Below are 22,908 nucleotides of genomic sequence, written 5' to 3' on the forward strand. Positions count from 1 at the left end.
GTCTCTCAGACTGTTGTAATCTATTGTCACTGCTCAGAGGTAATTGTACATTCCTATGCAGTAAAGCTGCTGCACACTACCCACTCTCTCCTTTCACAGATGACCACGTGTCGTAGCAGCCTTCTCAAACGTTGTTACGATGGCCATGCATCATCGCAGAATCCTCGAACGTTGAGTTTTAGAGGTGTTGGGGGGGACACACCAATTTGTGAAACACAACCTGTAAGATAAAAAGGAAGTTAACATTAATGTGTAATTTCCTTATGAAAAAAGAGAGGAAGTGAGAGAGTGACTGAAAAGAATATTCGCAGCTCAACTTTCTGTCACCAGTGTGTTTTTCACCACATGCTGGGACATAATGCACCTGAAACTCTACATCTAAAAGATAGTAAAAGAAACATGTTATGTTTGGTAATTGTTACTATCTTAATGTGGAGTTGAGTAACATTGGCCTTTCACACACGTTCCCTCTCACATTTAAAAGAACTATTTGTATAGTTTATATTCCGGACGTTTGACCGATTATAAAAACGTTCCTGCTATTGGAAAAAAAAATGTACATGTAATTTGATACACTACACAGGACTGCGTTTGTCTAAATCGCTGCGTCATTTTCTTGTATCCAGTCTGCTGCAGCCTATCGACTCCCTCCAATGCGCACCCAGGCCTCACTACTCACCTTTTCGTGGACAGGACACCTTCTGCATCATGTAGTCCCGCTCTGCCACCAAGAAGTCTCATATATGGTGCCGAGTCTTGATATCGGTATGGCTAATGACATACTCGTGCTCCCAATTATCATTATCGCAGGTTCCTTACCCACTCAGGGCTTTTGATACTATTAACTCCATGACCAAAGAGGCCACACACGTAGTGGTGGGCCCCCCTACTCGGTGGTTCAGACCTACATGAGGCGTTTGAATCACCAGGACGAGCCATCACAGCGCTTGGGATGGGAGTAACTCTAAAATGGCAAGAGCACATGCGCGCCGTCTTTTTTATTGGTAGGGTCACATGTGTTGTGATGCAGGTGCTGGATGGGTGTGGTGTGGGTGTATACCAGCCATGAGGGAGTGTGTGTGTACCATTCTGACAACTAGACCTGCAAGTAAGAAATCACTACAATTAAATCTGGGCAATGTTTCGTTGTTATGTTTTCCTGGAAGCTTAAGTGGAGTGGGCTGGCCTGACGTATGCTAGTGCTGCATGAGGCTCTCAACCATGATTCCGGAGCTATGGGCGGGGTCCCCTCGTGAGCTATGTGAGAAATCAAGTGAATCGGGTATCCGATTTGTAGTGCTGATTTCACCCGGGTCTTAAAAAGAAATGTGTCATTATATCTGTAAAGTCCCACAACTTGGCGAAAATGTAAGGTACGGGGTATCACTGACTCTATATTCGTTCATAGTTGCATACATAAAAGATGGTGGACATGATGAAGCATTTCTGTGATTATGAATCTTTGTTATACATTCAGTGGAGTGTTGTAGGTGTAGTAATACAGGGCTGTGAAAGGTTTAAGTTGCGGTTTTTGGCACATGAAGGGCAGCTATATATATATATATATATATATATATATATATATATATATATATATATATATATATATATGTGGTTATTCAGGTACACTTTAGAACTTGGTGCTGGAAATCAGTGTTGGAGCCTCAGAGTTGCGTCCACATCCTGTTATTATAGAGTAATGACGTAATGTACGCGTGCCTGAAAATGTATTATTTTTTATTGATTTTGCGCTATATAAATATGCAAAAAAAAGAAAAAAAAAAGGAGGAATAGCCCACACTTACTGTCAAAGGTAAGATTGTTGCATACGCTATTTATAGCACAATATAATGTGGTGGGGCGGAGGAGCAGCATTTTACAAACACAATAAATACACAGACACAGATAGATAGTTGACGGGGGACGGGCACGTATGCTCGACTCCATTTTATTACGTTGTTGTTGATAAGAAGTAGAATAGTAATCATGATATCATATACAGGTATTTAATCATAAACGGTTTATGACTTCTGCTGTACAAAGGTCGGAACATTGTATATCAAATAATACACAGAAGATTCTATCGTAAAGAGTTCATGAGTTGTGGTGCACTGAGGTAGGGGCGGTTTGTGTGGAGCCTGCGATGATGCGTGGTCCAAGCAGACCGCACTGGTAAAATGTGTTTTGACTATTGAATTTTGCCTTATCAAGGGCACGTGGCTATTACTTACGGTGTACTGAGTTAGTGGTACGTCTGGTGTTTATCATGTGCTCACCCTACGATGATGCGTGGTCTGAACGGGCTGCACTGAAATCACTCTCTGTTGCATACAGGAGTATATGAACTTTGAGGGGGGAAAAAAATAACTAGCATTGATGGTTATCAATTGCTGTGAAAACTAGGTGTACTGATTTCTCCTCATAACAAATTACACGATTCCTCTTCACGCAGTGCATTATAACTTTCACAAATTCGGGACGTATGTCTGGTGGCGATGTTGAGGGTGATACCCCAGAGGTACTTGATATTGCTGATGGTGGAGGTACATTTTGGCGCAAACTTGTACATTGTTTGTTATCATAATTTACATGATGCAGCTATTGAAGTTGCTTGCACATACTAGCAGTGCAACAGCACTATTTTTTTCTCTGCTTTAAATAAATTGAGGCTGAATTTAATGCTGTCTGTAGTGTAGATGAAAAAGTAAATTCAAGTTGAGAACCCTACTGTGCACAGTGATGTCACTGACCATGTCATGAATGATGTAATATGTGACATCATCACCAGTGGATTGCGGGCGCAAGAGTTACAGTTAGTACAACTAACTATAACAGAGAAATTTCAATGGTTTGTATGAGCGAAATGTCCAGCTAACTATAACATTCCTAAAACCTATGAGTTTTTCACTGAATTTCTAAGGTTTTTTTAAATGCAATTTCCTAACTATAACCTGCCTGAAACCTATGTTTTTTTATATATATAACCTAGTTTCTGTAGGAAAAGCATTTTTTGATTTGTTAATAACTTTGCCGTCGTTTGACGAATCTTTGTAAAATTCTCCCCCAGAAAATCTATCCAGGTCAGCTCCTATCCTCAAAGTTTGGGGGTTATTTGTCAAGCGGGGGCTGAGAAAAAAGGGGGTAAAAAACGCATTTTCTCCATGTTAATTTTCATAGGCTACAGCCCGAACTGCTGAACGGAATTACCCCAAATTTGGCAAAAAGGTCGAGCTTGGTTCAGAAATCGACCTTGTTTTTTAAATGGTGTAAATCCGTTCAGTAGTTTTTGAGAAAATCAAGAAATAAGAGTCAAAAAATCTATTTCCTATAGGAAACTTTGTGCAAGGCTACAGCCAAAACTACTGAACAGAATTGCCCCAAATTTGGCAAAGAGGTAGTCCTTGGATCAGAAAGCGACCTTTTTTTAAATAGTGTGAATCCGTTCAGTAGGTGCTGAGAAAATTGAAAAATAAATGTTTTGATATCTGGTCGGCGCTTAAGTCCTGAGCACGAGCTTCACTGTGATTGGCTGCAAACACTCCAAACAAGGAAGTGTTGGCATCCATCTTGTGGCTCGGTAGAAGCGAGTCACCAGAAAGCAGAGAAACAAAGGTATAAAACAATAGAAGGGGGCAGGGTAGAAACACCCTGACCCAGATCACAGAAGGATCCCAAGGGCCCAAAAAAAGCATTAAAAAAAAAATCGGCACTATTTGCGATGGGGTCGCGGGTTCCCGCGTTTTATTTTAATGAGGGCCCTGGGTGGGCTAGGTTCCGGGAGTCTTTCTTAAAAAATAATAGCGGGGGCTCGCTGGGGATGCGGGGGCCCACTGGGGTCCCCGCAGCCCCAGGGCTTCATTCATGTTCGGAGGGGAGTTGCACGGCCCCCCTCCTGGAGCCCTCCATGTGCTGATAACTTTGGCGTCGTTTGACGAATCTCAATGAAATTTACCAAACAGTTTTTCTTTTTCGATCAGCTCCTATCTTGAAAGTTTGGGGGTGATTGATCAAGGGGGCTGAGAAAAAAGGGGGGTCACAAACCGTCTTTTCTCAATGCATTTTCCATAGGAAACGTTAGACAAGGCTACAGGTCAAAGTGCTGAGCGGAATTACGCTAAATTTGGCAGGGAAAAAGGTCTTGGTCCAGAAAGCGCGATTTTGTTGAGATGATGTAAATACGTTCAGTAGTTTTTGAGATATTAAAGGAAACTTATATATATATATATGTGGGCGGAGCCTTATTCCTGAGCACGAGCTTGCCTCTGATTAGCTGCTAAGACTTCAAACAAGGAAGTGTCCTCTGATTGGCTGCTAACACTTAAAACCAGGAAGTGTTAGCAGCCTTTTTGTGCCTCGCATCGAGTGAAAATTTAAAAGAAAGATCCCAGGGGCAATGTAATATATTGGAGCTCTGTCTGTGCGAGATAACCCTTTCATGCTCCCTCTGCCCAACATCACCACTTCGCAGCTATGCCTTTAGAAGACAGTCTGTCGACTCACAGCTCTCTACCTTTGTTACCTAGTACCCTGCTGTTCCTTTGGGAGCGGACGGCCAATAGTTCTCCCTCTGCTAGTGGAGCCCACGGGCCACAGCTGGGTGCGAACTGTTGATAGGTCACACTATATGAGCATTGAAAAGACATTTTATGATTTAGTCCATCAGCTCGAATTTGTGCAAGGCAACTCTGAAAACATACCGGAGCTCTGTCTGTGCGAGATACCCCTTTCACGCTGCTTCTCTCCACATCAGCAGGTAACGCACCCTCGTCCTATATCACCAGCGACCCCCAACAACCTTCTTGGGCCCGCTAGTGTCCCTCCGCGAACCACTGGTGGGCTTGCAGCTCTTCCGGTGTGACTTGTCAGGCGCACAGTTGTATCTGAGAAGCCCAGACTGCAAATATACCACAGGTCTCTCTCTGCAAGATACTGCTTTCACGTTCCCTCTGCCCCACATCACCATTTCGCAGCTATACCTTCAGAAGACAGTCCGTCGGCTCACAGCTGTGTACATTTGCGAGCTAGTACGCTGCTGTGCCTGTACCTCTGTGAGCTAGTACGCTGCTGTTCTTTTGGGAGTGGACGGCCCATAGTTCTCCCTCTGTGAGTCGAGCCGAGGGGCTGCAGCTGTCCCTCTGCGAGCCTGGGTGCGAATTCTTTCATAAGTTACACTATATGAGCATTGAAAAGGCATTTTGTGATTCTGTCCTAAGCTCTGTCTGTGCGAGATACTTCTTTCACGCTACCTGTCCCCACATCAGCAGATAACGCACCCTCTTCAAACATCACCAGCATACCCCCAAAAACCTCTTGGGCCCACAAGTGTCCCTCTGCGAACCACTGGTGGGCTCCCAGCTCTTCCGGTGCGACTTCTCGGGTCGGACTTGTATCTGTGAAGCCAAGACTGGAAATATACCGCAGGTCTCTGTCTGCGAGATACCCCCTTCACGTTCCCTCTCCCCACATCACTGTTCCAAAGCTATCCCTTTAGAAGCAGACGGCCGCACCTTTCCTTATACTAGTTGGACTGTAGGTGTTCCTCTATGCGCTGGCCCACAGGTCTCCCTCTGCGAACTGATGGGCCGCAGCTATCTGTCTATAAGCCAGCCAGTCGGCAAGCAGCTCTTCATCTGAGAGCCAGCCCACCAGCTCGCAAGTCTCTGAGAACAGATGCAATGGAGGCAACGATCATGCAGGTTGGACACCTAACACTGCTGCAACATCCCCCAGCAGCAGCTCCTTCTCTGCCATCCCCCCTCACCCCCACCTCCCACAAACAAATGTGACAGGAACATTTTGAACCTAACAAATCAGCTGATGTTGCCTAATTATAATAAAAAAGATGCTTGTGAGGTTGGACAAATAAGAATCTTAGTCATTTATGGATTTACATATAAAACATTTTATTAAAACAAAACAACAACAAATAAAACTATGTATAGCCATGGCGTGTCATCCCTCGACAATTTGTCAATCACAGCCTGCAAGACTAAAAGAAAAATAAGATGGTGCGTTGTGCGTCCAGCAAAGGAGAGAGAAAGAGAGGAAGAGTGAGATACAAGGAAAATAGAAAGAGAGAAACAGTGTGAAAGAGAGGAAGAGAGAGAAAGAGAGAGAGAGAGAGGAAGAGAGAGAGCGAAAGAGAAAGAGAGAGAGGAAGACCTAAGGAAAGAGTAAGACAGAGAGGAAGACAGAGAAAGAGAGAAAGAGTGAGAGAATGGAAAGAGAGAGATACAAGGAAGATAGAAAGATAGAAACAGTGTGAGAGAGAAGAAAAGAGAGAGAGAAAGAGAGAGAGAGAGAGAGAGAGAGAGAGAGAGGAATAGAGGGAGAGAGGAAGAGAGAAAGAGAAAGAGTGAGAGAGAGGAAGAGAGAAAGAGTGAAACAGTGTGAGAGAGTGAGTGGAAGAGAGAGGGAGAAAGAGAGAGGGAGCAAGAGAGAGGGAGAAAAAGTGAGAGAGAGAGAGAGAGAGAAAGAGTGAGAGAGAGGAAGAGAGAGAAAGAGTAAGAGAGAAAGAAAGAAAAAGTGAGATACAAGGAAGAGAGAAAGAAACAGTGTGAGAGAGAGGAAAAGAGAGAGAAACAGTGTGAGAGAGAGGAAGAGAGAGAGAGAGAGGAAGTGAGAAAAAGAAAGAATGAGAGAGAGAGGAAGAGACAGTGAAAGAGAGAAAGTGTGAGAGAGAGAAAAGAAGAGATGGAGAGGGAGTGTTGACACTGGAGAAATCTTCGCAGCTCATCTTTCTGCCACTGATGTGTGTCCAACCACGTGCCGGGACATACTGCACCCTCAAGTTTAGTTATCTGAAAGATAGTATAGAATTAGTAATTGCAGACTATATACAACTGCACACATGTAAAAATCTGTTTCGGCTCTGTGCACCCAGGCTGCTGCATCCCATCCACTTCCACTGCCCAGAGGTGTCTAACAGTCACTGCGCACCTAGGGCCATATTATCAAGAATGGCGATAACATTATCGCCACTTTAGTGGCAGGAAACTGCCACTAAAGCGGCGATAAGGGGCTTGATAATATGCCCTTGTGGATTCCCATTGAAGCCCAGGTTTGATGTCCTTCACACCAGAACCTGCGGCTATAATGTTATTGCCGTTCTTCATATTATGGTCCCCACTGTGCTGTAGCCCATACACTTGCACTGCCCAGAGGTGTATAACAGTTGCTGCGCACTCAGGCTGCTGCACCCCATGCACTCCCACTATCCGGAGCTGACTGCCTGCCACTGCGCATCCAGGCTGCTGCACTCCATCTGGCAGGAAGTGAGTGCCTGCTGCTGCGCAAGCAAGCCTCTCTGCTCTCCTTCCGCCACCGGCATGTGTTGAAGAGAGTCCACCACATGCCGAAGCAACTTCCTCAGCCGCTGGGTACACGCGGTCAACAGAGCTCACAATTCAAACTGGGTGTTAATTGACAGGATGGCTATGGTTCTACACGTTTTCAGCTCTGGTGGTGTTGGGAGGGGACGTCAATTTGTGAATCAGAGCCTGTTAGATAAAAAGCAAGATAAGATTGTGCATCATGCATCCATCAAAGGAGAGAGGGAGAGAGAGAGAGAGAGAGAGAGAGAGAGTGAGAGAGTGACACTGGAGAAAATCTTCGCAGCTCACCTTTGTGTCACCTGTGTGTCTCCAACCATGTGCAGGGACATAGTGCACCCTCAAGCTCCACATCTGAAAGATAGTACAGAATTAGTAATTGTAGGAAAGACCAGTATGCAGGAATGAAAAAGACTGAGACGTTAATTCTCTTGATGTGGTTCAATCCTCAGAACATGTTTTGTAAGTATAAAGCAAGAATGACTGAATCCCCGTTAACTTCTACCTCCCAACCTTCTAACATTCAAAACATAACATTCCCAAAGCAATGCGAGGCATCCACGAGCTGTGAGAGGAATGTCACGCTCGTGTCTGCATGCTTCGATGCTCCCAACACACCTTACCTCCTTAAAAAAACTGAGACAGGAAAGTTCGTCAAAATTTGATGGCAAATTTAAGGGTACAAAGTATGAAAAAAGAAATACTCAACTACTTTGCTACAGATGTGGAAGCGACAGACATTTGGCCGACTCTAAAAACTGTCCTGCTATTGGAAAACGTGTTCAAAAAGCAATAAGAAAGGGTAATGGCAGGGTATATACGACTGCGTACGCCTAAATCGCTATGCAGCCTTTCTGCATCCAGGCTGCTGCACCCCATCCACTTCCGCTGCCCAGAGATATCTGGCTGCCCCTGCGCACCAAGGCCTCACTGCTCACCTTTTCGTGGACAGAGCACCCTCTTCATCATGCAGCCCCGCTCCGCAAGCCAAGAAGCTCACATTTGGTGCTGATATCCACATGGCACAGGACATAGTAGTGCACCCATCATCATCGCAGGTTGCTCACCCACTCAGTCATTGCTGTGCCACTCACTCAGTGATCAGTGAGGCCCCCTGTTGCATGGCTCAGGCCTACACTGTATTTGAGCAGGGCACACAACACATGAGGTGTCTTGACCACCGGAACGGGACATCACCGCAGGCTGCACACCCGCTCAGCACTTACAATGCCCCTACCTCAGTGGACCGATATTTACAGTTCCTTGGCTGTGCGCCTGGTCTTTTTCAGGCAGGGTCACGTGTCCTGTGACGCCTGTGCTGGATGGGTGTGGTGTGGGTGTTTACCAGCCGTGGGGGAGTGGCTGTGGCATATTGACAACTAGACCTGTGAGCAGCAGATCACTACAATGAAAATCTGGGCCATGTAGCGTTGTTGTCCTTCCATGTAAGCGTAAGCGGAGTGGGCTGGCCTGGCCTGGAGTTATGGTCGTGGCTCCGTCATGAGCTATATGAGGAATCAACTGATGCGGGTGTCCGTGATGTAGTGCTGCCGTCACCCGGGTCGCAAGTGCAAATGTGTCATTGTAGGAATGAAGTCCCACAACATGGCCAACATGGAAGGTACGGGGAATCACTGACCCTACATTCATCCATAGTTCCACACATGAAAGATGGTGGACATGACGCATTTCTGTGGATATGAATGTTTATTGCACATTTACTGGAGAGTTGCAGCTGTAGCAATATAGGGCCATGGAAAGTTCAGGCTGCAGTTTTCGGCACATGGAGGTCAGTCAATTAGAGCAAAGCTCGTGTTCGGAGTTAGGCTGTGCCAACATATGTACTTATGTGGTCCGTCGGCTAGACTGCCAACCTTGGTGCTGGAAACCAGGGTTTGAGCCTCGGGGTCGCGTCCACATCCTGTCATTGTGGGCAAATCACTTAATCTGTGCGTGCCTGAATGTGTAATGTAAATACGGTGCTCATGTAAAGCGCTCCAATACCTTCGGGTCAAGTTTGTGCTATATAAATATGCAAAAAAAAAACTCTGGCAATCCTCATGCACTTATAAATTCACTATACGCTCTCCTTGCAGTACTCTAATGATCCAGTCTCTACATTCGTACTTGTAGAATGAGCCAGAGAAAGTTACATAATCAAAGTTTTCCCCACTGCCAGAGGTAAGATGGTTGCATACGCTGTCTACAGCACAATGTAATGTGGTAGAGCCCAGGGGTAGCATTTTGCATACATAATGAACACACAGACACAGATAGATAGTGGAACTGGGTACCGGCACCTGCGCTGAGTCCTTTTTATTACCAGGGTCACGTGTCCAGTCTGTGCTGGATGCTTGTGGGGTGAGTGTAAGCCAGCCGGGAATGGTTGGTGCTGGTACCAAGAACAACAGTAATCATCGGATCATACACAGAGATTCAATCATAAAGGATCTATGACTTCGCCCCTTTTTACACCTCTCTGCAACGCAACTCTGTGACGCTTATTGGAGGTAAATGGTGGGCTACTTCGCCCCCAGGGACCCTCAGGATTCAAGTAGACTTAATCCCCCAACTTCAAACACTCCACAGGACGTGTTTGCACACATGTCACAATAGGTCCCACCAACTCCCTTCACCACTGTGCAAACACGCCCGTGGCTCTTTCAAGTTAGAGGATTAAGTCCCCTTGAATCCTGAGTGTCCCTGGGGTCCAACTAGCCCACCAGGTACCTCCAGTAAGTGTCACACAGCTGCGTTGCAGAGAGGTGTAAAAAGGGGCGTGGCCTCAGACCACCTCTCTGCGACACAGCCCTGTGGAGCCTACTGTGGATACCTGGTGGACTAGATGGCCCCCAGGAACTCTCAGGATTCAGGGGTAACTAATTCCCCACCTTAAAACGTGCCGCGGGGTGCGTTCGTACAGTTGTGCAGGGAGGGGTTGGGGCCTCCAGTGATTTGCCGGTTCCTTTTTACCCTTTTTTACAAAACTTTTTTAGGGGGTGGGGCTGCATGGCCCCCCTTCCCTTGGCTACTTTTGGCCCCAGGAACCCCATTCCCCGGGGCCTTGCTCCCTCTTTATATTTAAATTATGTGTAGGGGAACCGCGTGGCCCCGCTCCTCAGGTCAATTATGGCCCCAGGAACCCCATGCCCCGGTGCCAGCCTGCCTTTTATTTTTTTATTTTTAGGGGAGGGGGCTGCGTGGCACCCCTCCTGGGCTACTTCTGGCCCCGTGGACCCTATCCCCCGAGGCCGTCCATATCAGTTGGGAACCGTGGGGGGACCCCAATTCACCCACGGTCCTACTAGCTCTCCACCTCCTGCGGGAGCCGGCATTGCTTTTCCACAATGGGAGCTGCGGACATTCAGCTCCTCCTGTGGAAAAATCCTGCTTTGCTTCGCTGAAGTGAGAGCAGGCTTCAATGAAGCAAAGCAGAGTTTGCTGTGGTAGGGCAGGAGCCGTGCTCCCGCCCTACCATAGCAAACAGCAGTGTTCCTGGGGTGGGCACCCCGGGACACTTCAGGAGCCGGCTCTGGGGGGTGGCGGTCCCCAGGGATATCAAGGGCTCCCCTCCCAAATATTGCAAAGCCCCGGGGAGGTGGTGGTCCTCAGGGCTCGGGGGTCCATAACAGACCCCCACATTTGCATAGTTAGTGACCCAGGGAGGTGGTGGTCCCAGGGGCATGTGGGGGGCTCAAGCCCCCCCACACAGGTTTTTAAAAAAAATGAGAGCCCCCGACACACAATATAATAAAAAAATATATATAGCCCGGGGCAGGTAGGCGGTTCCCGGGGCTGCGAGTCCCCGGCAAACATAAATGAAGCCCCGGGGAGATGGGAATCCCCAGGGCTGCGGTGGCCCCCGCGGGCCCCCGTATACATTTTCTATATGCCCCCGGGACCTAGCCCACCCGGGGGCTTAAACATAATGAAGCGCAGGAGCCTGTGCTTTGTTTTTATTAAAAAAATTGTCCAGTTTCGCGCACCCAGCGCAAATCCGCCCGATTATTAAAAAAAAAATTGCTTTTTTTGGCCTGGGTGTCCTTGTGGAACCCCCTGAGCAGGCCTAAGGGTCAGAGTGTTTTAACCCTGACCTCTTTTCTTGATTTTCATGCTTATTTCTCTGTTTTCTTGTGACTCGGTTCATCACAAGATGGCTGCCAACACTTCCTGGTTTGGAGTGTTGAGAGCCAATTAGAATAAAGCTTGTGATCGGGAGGTTTCGCTATTCCACCGCTGCCCCAGATATCGAAACTTTTATTTTTTTAATTTCTCAGCAACTACTGAACGGATTTACACCATTTAAAAAAAGGTCACTTTCTGAACCAAGCACTACCTTTTTGCCAAATTTGGGCTAATTCCGTTGTTTAGTTTCGGCTGTAGCCTTGCCTAAAGTTTCCTATGGGAAATTGATTTTCTGACTCTAATTTTTTTAATTTCTTAGCAACTACTAAACGGATTTACACCATTTAAAAAAATAGTCGCTTTCTGAACCAAGCTCTACCTTTTTTCCAAATATGGCGTAATTCCGTTCAGCAGTTCGGGCTGTAGCCTGCTCAAAATGTCCTATGGAAATTAACATGAAGAAAACACTTTTTGGAACCCCCCTTTTATCTCAGCCCCTGCTTGACGAATCACCCCCAAACTTTCAGGATAGGAGCTGACCTGGATAGACCTTTTTTGGAGGAATTTCGCGAACATTCGTCAAACGACGCCAGACAGAGTTATAAGCAAATCAAAAAATGCTTTTCCTATGGAAACTAGGGGGCCCATTAGTATGACGGGCGGACTTTTTTCCGCCCGTCATCCTGTCGTGTCTAGGGACCGCCCGCCATAAGGGCGGGCATCTCGTTGGGGGCATTAGGATGCGCCCACCACAGTGGCAGGCGCATCCTGTATCTTTAGCATTGCGGCGGGCGGTGCTGAATGCACCGCCCGCCGCAATGCTAAAAATGCACGTTGTGCATTTAAAAGCACAGCATGACAGGCACCACGAGGTGCCTGTCATGTCTGCATTGAAATGCAGGGGCTTACCATAGGTACCCCCTATGTGCACCCCCCACACCCTGGAGTCCCTGGAGGACCACAACAGGCCCCCGCAGGGGGACTCCGCATGCCTTTCCGTGGCCTCATGCACAAAAGCCTATCCTAATATGGTTGGCGGTGTCTAATAGACACCGCCACCATTTAAACCCTTTTCCGCCCCGGCCGCAAGGCGACCGGGGCGGAAAAGCGGCGGACTGTCTTTCCGTCCGCCGCGGTACCCCCCGCCATGCTAATATGGCGGGGGGGTCATTCAGGGTAGGATGGCATGCAGATCGCCCCCACCAGGCCGGCGGTGGCTACCGCCAGCCTGGTGGGGGCGATCCGCCTGCCATTCTAATGGGCCCCTAGGTTTGAACTATAACTACCTACTGGCAACCGTCAGTAGGTTTTACATATATATATATATATATATATATATATATATATATATATTTTTTTTTTTATATATTTTTTTTATATATTTATATATATATATATATATATATATATATATATATATATATATAATATAGATATATACAAAAAATCATTTATATACCATAAAATACAATCAAACAATATATAAATAAATATAGGATAAAAACCGTCCACATAAAAAAAATACCAGCGTTCACACTCTACATGACTGATGCACCTTCATATAATTTTAAAAATCTCTTAAAAAAGTAAAAAATTTTATGACAAAATATTTCATTGGGAGGATCATAAAGAGATTGTAATACTGCTGAGGCAGAGAAGATAGGTATCTGTAAACATATTGGGCTAGGCCATTTCCATTGGTAAAATAGCAAAGCCAGACAAATAAATAATACATGATTGACATCTTGAGGACCATTGCTACATAGGTTACAGATCGGTGATGAACCGTACCAATCAGCCAGAAATGAATTTAAAGGGAGCATGCCCTGCCTCAACAGTAACCAAAAACGGCACACTCCATGTGGTAGATTCCATGAGTCAACAGCCTGATGGTTACCCTTCTTTTAAAGTGCAAGCTTCCCTGTCCACACGGAAACTTAAGGACAAAGTGGTCTCTTTCAAAATTGCTTTTAATTGATGCAGAGTCAAAGTAAAAATCGAAGTCTGGTCTAATTGCAACAAATCTATTGAAATCATAAAATGTTTATATCAGTGGTTTCCAAACTTTTTCACCCTACGGCTCCCATGACCCATTGGCCGTTGGCCGCAACTCCCCATTATATAACCTTTTTTACAAAGCAAAGTCTTCCTTTAATATAAGATACTTGGTAGCACCCTCATTTGCTGCGTAGAGATAAAAATAACCCATTTGAGTTCTTCAATTGTGACAGGGATGGACCTATTTTTGGCTCCACAGCCATCTGCAACAAGAGTCTAACATGTCTGGCCTTTTAAGACTCCTTCCCTAAGTTTTATCCAGAAACTGTCTTCTTTCTCCTTTCTTAACCTGACTTTCAACTGATTCCTCCTCCTTTTTAATAACAATATTCTTGAATGTCTTTGAGGGCTAAAATTCAAATATTGTTCCCTGACTAGAGCATTTATTTCATGATTTAACTGGAGAAGTGATTGGGGAATCCCTTACAAAATCTTCTTTGGGTTTACTTGTTTTACAGTTCCAGATAATTGCTGCATGAGAGTATTTAAACTTTCTAATTATTTTCCTATCTAACCAGACAACTTATAGTCTCTAGAGTGCCGTTGAGGCCTAAGATTGCCCTATAATCCCAATGGTTTCTCCCTGTTTTCTTATCAAAGCTAGAGGCCTGTCCATCAAACCCCCAAGGGCTATTGGGAGATGAGTTAAAATGTATAAAGAGAGTTAATAGCTTATGGAGCTTTAAGTCACCCAGTAAAAAGAAGGAGGCACATCCCACCACCACATAGTCCAAAATAGACTCTTCACCTGGAGTTTTATGTGTAAAAGCTGTGAGAGAATCGGGTGGTAACCTTCCATTCGCTATGATACGATCAACTTTTCTCAACTGAGCCGCTAACATTTTTCTTCTTTTTCTAGTCCTTATTTTTTGAGGAAAAAGAGCTTGTGGTATCCGCATGGCTTTGTCTTTTTCTTTGCACCGTAATTGATCTAATGTAAAATGAGATATCTTACAATTCAAAACCCAATTAAATTATGTGAGAGAAATTCTTTATCATATACCTCTTTAATATAGGAGAAGATCTCACTTAAGAGAGCCTCATACAAGGCTTCTACGGACATATAATAATTTATCAACATTAGCGGGGTGGTCTCAAATTTCCATCAGAATTAAATAATGTTACTGTCAACAATAAATCGCTCAGATCTCTATAACATTCATAGCTCCATCGGATCTAATTAGTCAAAAGACAAGCCACCCCCTCCTTTACATGTCCCCTCCTCGAAGGTGTTGCCTGGCAATCTAAAGTGAGAAAGTAATCACAAACACAAATCAATTCACCCATGCATCAGGTCCCCTGGAGACACACACATCTCCCTCTAGGGAATAAAGAATGCAGCTTCTTCCTACTGTTTTCAGTCATTGCTAATAGGACGGATGTTGGTAGTGGTTACTGTTAGAAACACTTGATATGATAAGGGTAGCTGTAAGAAATGGGATCTCTGGTTGTCTAAGGCTTGCGCCAAAGCCGGGCAGAGACCACCACTCTAGTCAGGCAAGGGAGTTACACGCCAAAGATAACCCCTGCTCACCCCCTTGGTAGCTTGGCATGAGCAGTCAGGCTTATCCCGGTGGCGATGTGTAAAGCCTTTGCGCACGCACACAGCAACAACATCCCAGGCACACCACAAAAGGAACTCCACACAAGGTTATATCAAAAATAGCCTTTCATGACATATTAAAATAGTAATCCCACAATATACACCATGCCAACTGGCACTGGGCAATATTTACAAGGGATTATATACACCTGACAGGGCCACATGGACCACTGTCGGAACCATCACAAAGCGAACTTAGTAAAAGTAAAACAGATCATAAACGTACAACCAGTAAACACTGGTAATCACTGTACTTAGCATCAGCCTGTAACATAAATTACATTATGCACAGTATCACATCAGGCGCGAATTACATTCTGCGCCAACCTCACCAGCATAAACACGTTATGCAATCCTCTCATAAGTCTAAAAACATTAGACCCCAACCACCTAAGCATAACTCACATTAGGGGCATAAATCATACAGTGAAACATAATCTCACTAGCATAAACCATGACATGCAAAACAACCTCATAATCATAAAAAACACATTTAGAGGTATAACAGAGGGTGTGTAAATCCTACATGAATTACATTTCCTAGCACCAAAATCCTTTTAGCATATAAATCACATTAGGGCCTGGCACCCTAAAAACCTAATAGTCCCCCTGGCCATCTGGCCATCTCTAACGGGCTCAAATTCCCTATGTCCAAAAGTCAGGGCCCGCTGCTTATGCAGCGAAAGTCAAGGGTGCGCACTTTGCGCAGGCCTAAACGTTGCAGCTGGCACTTAGTGCTGCGCAGCTGTGAATGTCAGGGGCGAAGTAGTGCATCTCACTCCTAATTTAAAAGACATGTCTCCCAGAGCAACCATAACCTAAACGGTGCAGCTGCCCACTACTTGCTGGGCAGCTGGGAATATTAAAATGCAGCATGGGCTCTCAATGTGCTCTTTGAATCAACATTCGAAATGTGGCAGCTGCCTGCGCTGGTGCTGCACAGCTGATAATACGGAACAAGGTCCCTGGCACATCTGTGCCTTCGGGCCTCACTGGGGTTCTCTAACAAACACATGCCCCCTTGGTACAGCTGCCGTCTGGCAGGCAGTGCAGCTGTAAGAATGAGCATAAAATGGGAAAAGGCACAGGCCCAATAATGGCCTACTGAGCCCCATTCTGGGACTCTGCAAACAGAAATCTGACCCTCTGAGCCCCACTCACCGGGGCTCTCCGTAGTGGCTCTCTGGCTCCTCCACTTGTTGCTGGGATGGGTACCAGCACAGACAACGTGCCACGGCTGGTCCCCCACTCAGTCCCGGACAGCTCAGCAATGTGCGGGCTCCCACTGCACCACGGGAGCCCCGCTGTCCAGCGCCAACATTTACTATGCACGCGGGGCTTCCCTTGTCCATCGGAGCCCTGCGCTAGCATCGGCGGCATTGGCCGCCTCCCTCTCTTCACCCGGGCCCCCTCCTGGGACCCAGGACTTTTCTGTGGTGCTTTGGGAGGCGGGGTAGGCTCCCCTCTGCCTACACTCCTTCCACTTCCACCACTGGCCCTGCCCTGCCTCGGGTTGCGGCAGTGAAATGCAGGGTGGGCTCCTGCTTTGCATAAAGATACTGGCGGGGTGGGCACACGATGTGACGGTCAGTAAGCGGGGTGGGCACCGCCTGAAAAATAGAATTCATCCAATGCGCCCATGACGCGGGGTGGGCACCAGCTATGAAATTAACGAAAGAGGGGGAATCCCTACATTGGGATTCCCTCAGGACATGCTGCAGCTCAGCGCTGCAAGGGCAAAGCACAGAGGGTCCTTCCTCAAAATAAAGAGGCTCCAGAAATAGCAAATAAAGTGTGCTCCAGGTGCTAGGTTTCAAGTCCTTAAAGGTCCTTAGGGAGAAAGGGGTAATGCAGGGCCCAGTGAGGCAAGCCCTCCTGGCAGCCCCCCCTGGGCCCCAGCAGCAGCACGCCCTGGCAAGAACAGCACACCAAAACTGAACATCATCATGGGCCACAGCCCCTATCTTTATATGCCCTTTTCCTTTGTGTCACAGCACAGGGCTTGGTGGATACCAGTCAGAACTGGTCTAGGGGAGCTTTGGAGCACTTTGTTTTGCTCAGCTCCTCTCTCCTTTGTCAGGTAGGGGTTCAGGGATCAGACACAGCACAGGGGGCGGAGCCAGCATTGTGGAGGGAAGGCACAGTCCTATTCAGGTCCCAGATGCAACTCCTCCCTCCCATCTACATGCAGATCTCCCTATTCACCACTGGGTAGATTCCCCCTGTCTTCTGGAGCCACCCACACCTCTCAGCTCCTGTCAATCACAAGCCAGACATGCAATTCACATCAGGCAGGAAGACACACAGTACTCAGAAATGCCAACTTCTAAAAGTGGCGTTTCTCCACCAGTCACCATAAATCTGCGCACACCATTGCACATCATTTATTCTCACGAGTTCACACATACTAAACTCGCCCCTGCACTCCTCTCATACCAGGAATTACCATGGACACACATATCCCCCATGCATTCCTATGGGAGGGCAGGCCAATCTCACCACACGCACTCAGAGAGCGCACGCACTTTACACTGTGCCACAGTGCTAAAGTGCGTAGAGGCCAAAAATCACTACTGCTATGTCAGGGCTTAAGGCAAAATGTTCAGGGGTGAACCTGCCAAAAGGGCCAAGTCCAACAGTAGCCAATTCCATTTGATGTTCTAATCTTTAGAGTTTCCTGTAAGGAAAGGGTGCGGGTTCTCTGATTGTCACTGGTCTGCCATGTTTATCTAAATATATTTTAATTTTCTTTGCATCAGTCAGTGACCCCACACTGATAGACAGAGATTGGGATGACAAAGAACTTTTATCCTAAACATAGTGTCCATCCTCTTCTAAAATTGGAACAACAAGAATCCCCCTACTTTGTAAACCTTCAGACAATCTTAGTATCAAATGTGCAGTAATTTTAGAATAAAAGGTTACCCTTGATTTAAAACTAGCTTCAGAAGGTAAAAGACAAACTAGATTGAATAAGCTTCAGGTTCTTGATCTCCGAAAAACATTTAAGAAGTGAGGCCCTGTTAAGTAATAAATCTCCATCAAACAGGGGAATAAAATGTCTACGTATAAGTATCCACATTGTGCCAGGCAGGTTCTACCCCTACTAGCTCTGAAGGGCTTCTCATTTTACCAGAATCAAAGAAAGAAACAGCCAGAGGATTCAATTCAGATGGAATAAGATTGAAGGGCGCCCTTTGATCTACCATTGGTCCAGCTACAAGCCCTTCAACTAGAGCATTAGCATAACCAGTTTCAAGAGCCGCTGGGTTCAATGGAGGTAATATAGAGAGGAGAGGTGCCTCATGCACTGCCATTGACTTCACTGCATATTTCTCATCCGCGGAATTTGCATAACCACTTTGCAGCTCAATACCTTGAGGACATAGTTGTGAGATTGAATAAAAGCTAGGCCTGGGTGGTAAATTCCATTCTGCTTGCGGAATTTGCGGAATTTGGGTAATTTTGCGGTCCGCGGAGAACACGTAATTGCCAAAAATTCCGCGTTCCTTGGATTTTTTTGCTTGTTTGCGCATTCAAAATGCCTGATCACAAGATTATTCTCGAAGGGGGTGCAAACAGCATTCGCGAACAGGAAAAAAGCATTGCAAACACGCGGAACAAGCAATTCCGAGTGTTCTCACAACTTTTGCGTGATCGCAGAGATTTCTTACCGTTTTGCCGAGCTTAGCGTAGCACGACTATGCAAATTCCTCCCACCCCTGCTCAGAACTCATTGTGGCCCACATTTCGTACTAGATCTTTCATCTTTATCAACTGGCGATTTTGCTTCGTTCTGCCAACTGCTTTACATTAGATGTTAGTAAAAAAGAAAAACAAGGCATGGAGGATGAGCCTTTACATACCTAATCTGCAAGACTTGGATATCTTTCCCAAGTTACATTTGAACAATTACCAATCACCTTCAACCTCATACAGCTCTAGAGACCTGTCATTGTAGGTGCATATTGTGTCCTCTGCAAGTTCTTCAGCTCCAAGATGCTTTATTTGCTATTCACATTTTTTTTAAATATACTTTACCTGGCGCTACAAGGCATGGGGCTCATAGAGATGTCATCGTGGAGGAGATGGGTGGACTGGAGAAGGATCTTCATTTTCTGGGTTGTGGGTCACTAGGTGGTGCATGGATCAGGCAAGAGAGAGAGGCAGGAATGGCCTGCAGATATATGAAGGCAGGGATGATGAGATATATGGGTGGTGTGCACGCAGAGTAGTTGCTTCAGTAGATAAGACCAAAGAGAAGTAAGGATTCATTTATTGATGTATAGCACCACAGCAAGTCATCTTGCTGCGCTGCCCTAGTCAAATTGAATGGGAGGAATACACTGTATTTCTCTAATAGGGTGCACTCCTGTCCTTCCTCTCGGTGCTGCAACCGTTTTGGCAGCCTAGCACCAATGCAATAAGAGGAAGGGGTCCCAGTACTTGAGAGTCAATTTGCAAGGCAAACCAATAAGCATAAATTAATCAAGAAACAAATAAGTTCACATTGTTTTAATCACAATGTGAGTATTAACAAATATATGAATTTCATTACATAAAAACAATTTGCATAGTGCCCCAAATTGGTATAAGGAGAAGGGGGGGAAGTGATCCTGTGAGGAAGTGGTGAGGGAAAAGAGGAATTCTGTAGTGACAATTAAATCAGTCAATATACATTATCTGTACATGCTACACAATGTGTGAAATTCGTATATTTGTTAATACTCACATTGTGATTAAAACAATGTGAACTTATTTGTTTCTTGAATAATTTATGCTTATTGGTTTGCCTTGCAAATTGACTCTCAAGTACTGGGACCCCTTCCTCTTATTACATTGATCACCCAGGTCCCAGTGACATTTTTGGGTACAACCCCGCATCAATACCCTAGCACCAATGCAGGCACTCTTGCACCATGGTTCAGGGGTGCCTGTGTTGATGGTAGGATTGTTTTTGTGAAGGAAGGGGCAGCTATCTGCACAAAAATGTTCCTGAGAGGTGTATTCCTCTTTCCATGTATGCTGCACAATGCAGCAAACATAGAAAGAGGAAAGAAACATTTGAAATAAAGTTATTTCTCCTCGTAATGGCTCACCTTGGGAGGCATAAGGTTTTGGCACTTCCCCAGGTTTATATGCTCTTCTAAAGCTGGGAAAGGGTCAAAATCCATGGGTGTGCATTGGAACACCCACCACAACTCCCATCAAATGCTTCTTTTGTGCAGAGTAACGCAACACAGGGATTTGAGCTGCCTTGCCTTACTCCATATCTATGCGGCTATTCAAAGCCTCGCAAAGTGGCTCTGCGTGGCCTCATAGATACCATTCCAAGGTTTGCGCCACTGGAGCATCACAAAAAGGTATGCTACGGCAGCACAAGGGGTTCATAAATATGTCCCCTGGAGTGTGAGAGTGGGGATCCTGGGCTGGTGCAGGGCAGACAGCCACTGGAGAGATGATGCTAGGGGACAGGATGAAAGGAAAGAAGAGAACTAGGGCAATAGAAGGAGGAGGAGGAAGATTTCTAGTTCCGTAAGGAGGATTGGGGAGGAGGAGTGTCACATAGGGAAAGGGGAAATGGAAATCATGACAGCAGGGGTATGTTGGAGTAAGAAATAATATTGGTGGGGGATTACTTATACTCAAAGTGAGATTGCCTGTGGGGAAATGAGATAAATAGGGTCTTGCCTGCATGCTGAGTGACTTTGTGGATCTGGAACACAGGGGCGAGTAAGGTGAAGGGAGACGATGCAACTTTCTGGAAGGTGCAGCCTCCCAAAATCACCAGTTAGTAGGAGATGATGGGGCCAAAATGAAGTGTCATAGAGGCAACTCTTGCGGAGGAACAACATCCAAAACCTTCCTGGCCCAACCACGAGTGTCTAAGCTGCAAGAAATTGAAAGTCACAATTTCCTGAGACCTCCAATTAATGAGCGTTGATGGGGCCTGTTGAGGAGCAGCATATGTGTAAGAAACAGAAAGCAGTGCCAAAACAAGGTTATAATTTTTACAGGATTCTATGAAGTCTAATCAGGACAAAGTAAAGTAGAAACCCACGGAGAGCCACAGGTTTCCAGACCCACCAGTTAATAAGAGTGTAACAGGTCCACCCAGAAGCAGAGTAACCTACTTATGGTTCTATAATAATATCAAAATTAAACATAATCCGCCAAGCAGGCCAGCTAGTGCAATAGGAAAATTACAATACCCAAGTAGAAAAATGTGGGCAATGGCTTCCGGGTTGTGCTCCTATGGGTCAAGGCCGGGTGCTGCACCATGGTTGTCTGCCATGGAGATTCACACACAGTTGCCAATCTTCACTGGGGAAATGCAGTTGGCATTTCCCCAGCGGAAACTGGCGAGTGTGTGAAGTGTGAGCTTGGCATGTAGTGGGGGGAATTGGAGGGCTGTGTAGTGACTATACCTTGAATGAGCGTTAAACTTAAACCCTGAAACTAATGGCTTGTCCTGAGTACAGAACCTGCAAAACAAAATTGCACATAGATAGGGACTATGTCATGTAGTTCTCAATAACAATGTAAAGAAGGACAAATTATGGAGCAAATGGCATACAAATAATTTGGGCCTAAGAGACTCTTTTGGAAAAAAACACTCAGGGGCCTTTTCTCTCCCCTCTCCAGATCAACCAATACTGTGGAGGTTCATTGCTGATTACTCAATAGTGGGGCATAAAATGCAGAAATCTGCACCAATTCCTGCACTTTTCTACATTTTCACACAATTTTTCACCTTGAATGTTGCACCAGCTTTCAGTAGGCAAAATCAAAGCATTTGATTTACCAGCAAGGCAAGCACACAACTCCCCCACAAGGGTAACTGGGAAAGAAATCAAAACCCCACCCACTGCAATGAGCCTCCAAACACAGCAGGTGTATTGTGGTCAGGCACAGGGGACGGGTATCTCTCTCGACAAAATGATATCCACTTTGAGAGAACCTCCCTCTCCAATAGAGTCAAGACCCTGCTGACAAGCACTATACTCAAATCATTGACAAATAATGAATTACCAATTAATAAAGAGTTGGAAAAACCTGATGAAATCAGGAGCAGGTTGGCACAATAGTATGGGTCTAGCGACTTTGGCATTACACATTCTGCCCGTGGTTTGTGATCCAAATAGCTCTGACCATCTCCTCTGTTTTCAAAACATAATTATAGTTAAACCTGAATGCTAGATAGTATACCATTAACATATTTGAATCAAATAATGTCCATGCTCTTGATTATGTTCTACTCGACAAATGCCATTGATCTGCTGACAGTCTTCTTGCTATTTCTTTCTATTTCATGCTGTTTTATTTTTTGTAATGTGCAGTTGACTTACATGGTGCTCTAAACTCAGTTTGCATGTAGTGTGGTGTGAGAAAGCGCCCTCTTTATGCATGGTTGACCCACTTTTTGTTGCACTGCTGATGTGCTTTGACTGAGTGTGCCCTGTGCTCCTGCCAATCAGGAACCAAGGGCCTATGTTCTTTCCCTAAAACCTGCATTGAAAACAAAACCCAATTGGCCTCTCTGGCCACAGGTCAGCCCCTGGTAGATGGTACCACAGGTACCAAGGACACTGTGACCAGGGAAGACCTCTAGGGGCTGCAGCACTTATTGTGCCACCGTTAGAAGCCCTGTACCATTACACTCACACACTGCCTTTGCAAGCTGCGTGTTTCGGTGCAGAACACAGTGAAGAGTCAACATGAGACACATCCCTGTGTGCCATGCCTACAACCCACTGCCTTGGCATATATCAGTCACATATCTAGCTGGGT

The 22,908-nt window shown here is 45.8% G+C and overlaps 1 long non-coding RNA gene and 1 pseudogene across 2 annotated transcripts in view; one reads left to right on the forward strand and one right to left on the reverse strand.

Moving 5' to 3' along the window:
• The window catches only part of LOC147706499 (uncharacterized), a 39,317-nt gene extending 29,364 nt beyond the window's left edge, over positions 1-9,953 (reverse strand). The window contains exon 1 of the long non-coding RNA XR_015297651.1: positions 7,384-9,953. This is a non-coding gene — a long non-coding RNA (uncharacterized LOC147706499). The remainder of the gene's footprint in view (positions 1-7,383) is intronic.
• Positions 1-22,908, forward strand: part of LOC147706498 (epidermal differentiation-specific protein pseudogene) — a 105,759-nt pseudogene that overhangs the window by 57,801 nt on the left and 25,050 nt on the right. The gene's annotated exons all lie outside the window — the stretch shown is intronic.

Source organism: Lissotriton vulgaris, chromosome 7, assembly GCF_964263255.1.
Source record: "Lissotriton vulgaris chromosome 7, aLisVul1.2, whole genome shotgun sequence".
In the NCBI taxonomy this organism is placed as follows: domain Eukaryota; kingdom Metazoa; phylum Chordata; class Amphibia; order Caudata; family Salamandridae; genus Lissotriton; species Lissotriton vulgaris.